This window comes from Mesocricetus auratus, unplaced genomic scaffold (assembly GCF_017639785.1).
Source record: "Mesocricetus auratus isolate SY011 unplaced genomic scaffold, BCM_Maur_2.0 Super-Scaffold_2245, whole genome shotgun sequence".
NCBI lineage: Eukaryota > Metazoa > Chordata > Mammalia > Rodentia > Cricetidae > Mesocricetus > Mesocricetus auratus.
In genome coordinates, this window is record NW_024429180.1 from 28,187,147 (window position 1) to 28,193,062 (window position 5,916).

The following is a 5,916-nucleotide window of genomic DNA, read 5'->3' on the forward strand; positions in this document are numbered from 1 at the left end:
AAAAGAAGTCAAGTTTTCACTATTTGCAGATGATATGATAGTTTACATAAGTGACCTGAAAAACTCCGCAAGGGAACTCCTAGAACTGATAAACACCTTCATCAAAGTGGCAGGATACAAGGTTAACTAAAAAATAATCAGTAGCCCTATTGCATACAGATGATAAAGTGGCTGAGAAAGAAATCAGAGAAACATCCCCCTTTACAATAGCCATAAATAGCATCTAATATCTGGGGATAATGCTAACCAAACTAGTGAAAGACCTGTATATCAAGAATTTTGAGTCTCCAAAGAAAGAAATAAAAGAGGATACCAGAAATTGGAAAGACCTCCCATGCTCTTGGATTGGTAGGATCAACATAATAAAAATGGCAATCTTGCCAAAAGCAGTCTACAGATTCAATGCAATCCCTATCAAAATTCCAGCACAATTCTTCACAGACCTTGAAAGAACAATAATCTCCTGAACAGGTTGGAACATGGTTGAAGGTGGGGGAGTAGGAGCTGGGAAGAAGAGAGGCAGAGAAGAGGAGAAGAGCGTAGGTCATGGCAAAACAGAAAGGTTGAATGGGGGGTAGAATAGGGGAAGAACAGGATGGGAAATACAATAATACAAGGAGTCATAGGTGTGAAGAGAGATCTAGCACCGGTGAGACCTCTAGCAATCTACAAGGGTGACACCAACTAGCAAGCTAAGCAATAGTAGAGAGACTAACTTAATTACCCAATCCTGATAATGAACTTGAATTCTAACTTATATGCCATCCTAGAACCTTCATCCAGTGACTGATGGAAGCAGAGGCAAACACCCACAGCTAAACATTGAACTGAACTCATGGAACCCAGTGACAGAGAGAGAGGAGTGATGAGCAAATGGGCAAAGAATGGGCTGGCAAAACCAGCAGAGAAAGCAGATCTGAACAATGGGGAGCTCTTGGATAACAGAACAACAGCTGTGAGGCCAGCATGGGACTGATCCAGACACCCTGAGTGGGAGAGTCAATGAGGAGTTCTGGGCAACCTATGGGGCCCTGGCATAAAAATGGACTTCGTGTGTTTATAACACAGAGAGGGATGCTCTCTCAGCCTGGACTCTTAGGGGAGTGCCTGGACCCTACCCTGAGTGAAATGACAGACTCTAGATATCCCCTATGTGGTAGAAATTGGCAATAGGGTGGGAGGCTGGGGGGGGGGGAGGTGGAGGGGTTCAGGAGGAGGGGAGGGGGGAGGGAACTGGGATTGACATGTAAAGCAGACTATTTGAAATTAAAGTAATAAAAAAGAAAAAAATCAGTTTCCCTACTATATATACACAATAAATGGGATAAGAAAGAAATCAGAGGAACATCACCCTTTACAATAGACACAAACGCCATAAAATATCTTGTGGTAACTCTAACCAAGCAGGTGAAAGACCTGTATAACAAGAACTTTGAGTCTTTAAAAATGAATTTAAAGAAGTTACCAGAAAATGGAAAGATCTCCAATGCTCTTGGATACGTAGTATCAACATAGAAAAAATGTCAATCTTACCAAAAGCAATCTACTGATTCAATACAATCCCTATCAAAATACCAGCACAATTTTTCACTGACCTCAAAAGGACAATCCTCAACTTTATATAGAAAAACAAAAGACCCAGGATAGCCAAAATAACCATGTACAATAAAGGAATTTCAGGAGGTATCACTCCCCTGACTTCAAGCTCTATTATAGAGCTATAGTACTGAAAACAGCTTGATATTGGCACTAAAACTGACAGGTAGGCCAATGGAATCGAATCAAAGACCCTGATATCAACCCGCACTTCTTTGAAAACCTGATCTTTGACAAAGAAGCTAAAACTATACAATGGAAAAAAGAAAGTATGTTCAACAAATGGTGCTGGCACAACTGGATGCTGGCATGTAAAAGACAGCAGATAGATCCATGTCTATCACCATGCACAAAGCTTAAGTCCAAATGGATCAAAGACCTCAACATCAACCCAGTCACACTGAATCTCTTAGAAGAGAACATGGGAAGTACCCTTGAAGAATTGGTACAGGAGACAGCTTCCTGAACACAACACCATTAGCACAGACACTGAGATTGGCAATTAATAAATGGGACCTCTTAAAACTGAGAAGGATAAGGCAAAGGGCATTGTCAACAAGACTAAACAACAGCCTACAGCATGGGAAAAGATATCCACAAACCCCACATCTGACAGAGGGCTGATCTCCAAAATTTACAATGAACTCAAGAAGCAACTTTCCAGAACACCAAAGGATCCAAAAAAGTGGGCTTCAGACCTAAATAAATAATTCTCAGTAGAGGAGTCTAAAAGGTCCAAGTGACACATGAGAAAGTGCCGAACATCCTTAGCTATCAGGGAAATGCAAATCAAAACAACTCTGAGATACCATCTTACTCCCATCAGAATTGCTAAAATCAAAAACACTAATGACAGTTTATGCTGGAGAGGATGTGGAGAAAGAGGAACACTCCTCCACTGCTGGTAGGAATGCCAACTTTTGCAGCCACTTTAGAGATTGGTATGGAGATTCCTCAGAAAAATGGAAATCAGTCTACCACAAGATCCAGCAATTCCACTTTTAGGCGTCTACCCAAAATATGTACACTCATACAATAATGACATCTGCTTAACTATGTTCATAGCAGCATTGTTTGTAATAGCCAGAACCTGGAAGTAACCTAGATGCCCTTCACATGAAGAGTGGAAAGAGAAAATGTGGTACATCTACACAATGGAGAACTACTCAGCAGAAAAAAAAGATGGAATCTTGAAATAAGCTTCAAATGGATGGCACTAGAAGAAACCATCCTGAGTGAGGTAACCCAGTCACAAAAAGACAAACATGGTATGTACTCACTTATATATGGACTTTAGACATGGAGCAGGGCATTGCTACAATCCTGCCACCAGAGACTCTGGGATGCAGGGAGGACCCTAAGAGAGATATGCATGTTAACCCTGAGAAGGGTTAAATGATGATACCTCCTAATTTTATTGGGGGATAAGAAGGAGAGGGCAGAAGGAGAAGGGAGAAAGAGAGGGGGGAAATGAGGAGAGGAGAGGAACATGACAGAACATGAAGTTAGAGCCAGGGTAAGAGTAGAGGTGAAAAGGATGGGAGATACTATAAAAGAGGGGACCATTATAAGTTGGAGGAGAGATCTGGCACTAGTGAGATCTTCACAGATCTACAAGAATGGCACTAACTGGCTTTAATGCTACATTAAATGCCCTCCTGTGATAATGAGAATGATGACTACCTTATATGACATCTTAGAACTCTCATCCAGTGGATGACAGTGGCAGAGGCATAAATCCACAACTGGGAAAGGAATTGAACTCCTGGATCCCAGTTGCAAAGAGGAGTGATGAGCAAAGCAATCAAGATAAGGCTTGGGAAACCCACAGAGGCAGCTGACCTAAACAAGGGGGAACACATGGACCCCAGACTGATGACTGAGGGGCCAACATGGAACTGATCAAGACACTCCCCTCCCCACCCAAACTGGTGTCAGAGAGGAGGCCTCGGCAATATGTGTGACCTCAGAGTGTAGAGCAGTATTTATTCCTGGCATACAGACGGACTCTGGGAACCCATTCCACATGGACGAATGCTCTCTTAGCCTGGACACATGGGAAGAACCTGGGACCTTCCCGGGATGATGTGACAGACTCTGAAAATTCCTCATGGATGCCCATGCTCTCCCTGGGGAGCTGAGGGGGGATGGAGTGTGGGTGGGGAGCTGGGAGTATTGGGGTGTGGTGGAAGAGGGGAGGGAGACAGAACTGAGAGTGACATGTTTAAAAATTAAATAAAATATGAGTAAAAAATTAAAAGGACACATTACAATCATTTTTAATACATTGTGTCTTTAACAATTAAAGATGGTATGGTGGGTAAAACCTGCTCATCAGTGAAGGAAAGATCCTATACAGCTCTAACCCTATCGTCCATTGCATGCACAACAAATGCTTTGTGATTTCCACAGGATAGGCCTCACTTAACAACCTGTTATCCTCACTCAGTGGGCCTCTCCTGTTACACGAACAAGGAAGATGCCTTGAGTGATGCTCTTGGACAGTTGACAATGATAACAGACAATGAATATGACATCCAAAGTGACCTTGAGGAGAAGCAAAGGTTTATGGAAGTTTATCCTCAGGTGAAACTGGAGCTTTAACGGCACATCGGGAAGCTTCACGCTCTTGCAGATAAGGTTGACAAGGTACACAGGGACTGTGCCATCACACAAGTGGTGGCCAGCACCATCAGTTCTGTGTCTGGAGTCCTGACAGTCCTGGCATCGCTCTGGCACCCATGACATCAGATGTCAGTCTGGGACTTGCAGCCACAAGCAGCAGTGGCCGTGACCAGTGTTTGAGTGTTTCCACATGCATTGTGGAAAAGGCCAGCACGGTGTCGGCAGAAGCTGAAGCCAGCCATCTGGTACCAACCAACCAAGACACAGCAAAGACCATTAAAGAAATTTTGGAGAAGAGCACCCCCAGGGTTGTTTCTGTATCTAAGAATTCCTTACAGAACCTGGAAGTCATCAAGAAGAACATTGATGCCATCAAACTGGCCAAAGCCAACCCTTGCCTAGCTAATAATGCCAAGTGTCTCATGACAACAGGGACAGTGTCAGCCTGAAAAACAAGACAGGTGCAGAAAGCCTTTGGAGGCACTCCTCTGCAATGACCAAAGGAGCCCGGATCATGGGTACAGCCACCGCAGGCCTCTTGCTTCTGATGGATGTGATCAGCCTTGCAGAAAACTCAAAGCATTTGCACGAGAGTTGTTGAAGCAGGCTCAGGACCTGGAACTCATCCAGGTCTATGACAGCCTGACTCAGTAACCTCTTCTTAGTGAAGCTCAGAGGACTATGGGTAGGTATGCACTGGACCTAGCTATGGACATATGATAGCTCCCAACTGTATCCCCTTAACAGCAAAGCCACGATGGTAGTAGTGACTGCTAGAGGAAGAGGTCACTCCGAGAGAACTGAATCTGGAACACAGATGGGACAGGCTGTGACCTCCCACTAAAATCCAACTTTTAGTTCCAACAATCTCCAACATCCCACATAAGGACCAGGCTCCCGGACTGGGGAGCACATCCAGGTCCTGACTAAGCCACAACATGGCTACTCCTCAGTTATGACCCTACACTGTTCCTATCTGAGGCTCACCATCCTCACAGTCCACCGAGCTGCCAACTTTTCTGGTTGTGTGAATATAGACTCTATCTTCCTTCCCTGCATGGCCTAACTCTTGTATTTTCCCAAATATTTCTACATCTTGCAATTAGACTCTGGATGTGAACCCCATTTCTTTGTTCATGGTTTGGTCACAGGGGCTGATGAGAGGAAAGAGTTCATGGAACATCATCTGTGCAGTCACCACAGGTTCTTGTCCTACGTGCCAGCCGTGGATGCTACGAAGATGGAGAGGTGATAAGATGTGGCTGGGGAGTTCTGCTCTCTGCTACTAGACTCTTGTGGGCTCTTGTGGATATCAAGATTTAATGCCTATTGAAATTTAAAATCTGCAATAATGGTATAAGATCTGCAGACATGTGCAGGAAGGCTGCACCTGTTCAATAATATTTGAGGAATAAATTTGTAAAACTGAAAAAAAGAAAACATAAATTTTAAATTAATCCTACTTGTTCAAAGAGAGAGAAGGTATTGGGTGAACTTTCCTCAAGAGATTGTGTCCATGTAGCCTAGACAGTCAATATAACAAAGGAATTTATGAATGCTTTGGACAACCAGTGAGTTTACTGGGGTTTTGTATAGGAGTGTGTGGTATCACTGAGAAGCCCACCCCAGCAAGAAAGGACTCAAAAAGCTACATCTCTATATCCTTTCACACTGCTGGGCAGCTCTGCTACTTGG

The 5,916-nt window shown here is 43.7% G+C and overlaps 1 pseudogene; it reads left to right on the forward strand.

Moving 5' to 3' along the window:
* The first annotated feature begins 479 nt into the window (after window positions 1–479).
* LOC101836839 lies at window positions 480–4,875 on the forward strand (annotated as a pseudogene).
* Window positions 4,876–5,916: the final 1,041 nt, after the last annotated feature.